Source organism: Sinocyclocheilus rhinocerous, unplaced genomic scaffold, assembly GCF_001515625.1.
Source record: "Sinocyclocheilus rhinocerous isolate Xijiao unplaced genomic scaffold, SAMN03320098_v1.1 scaffold159, whole genome shotgun sequence".
Lineage (NCBI taxonomy): Eukaryota > Metazoa > Chordata > Actinopteri > Cypriniformes > Cyprinidae > Sinocyclocheilus > Sinocyclocheilus rhinocerous.
Window position 1 is genome coordinate 3,659 of NW_015666558.1, and position 221 is coordinate 3,879.

Here is a 221-nt window from a genome sequence, read left to right on the forward strand (position 1 = left end):
AAAATTGACCCTTATGACTGGTTTTGTGGTCCAGGGTCACATATCATTATTAAAATATCATATAATAATGTATAATACTAAAATAAAATATTATATAATAATAATCAATTATATAATATCTTATCAAATTATTAAAATATTATATGATATTGCATAACATTCATATTAAATTATAATACTGCAATATATAAATTATATAATGATTAATTTCATTAACAATT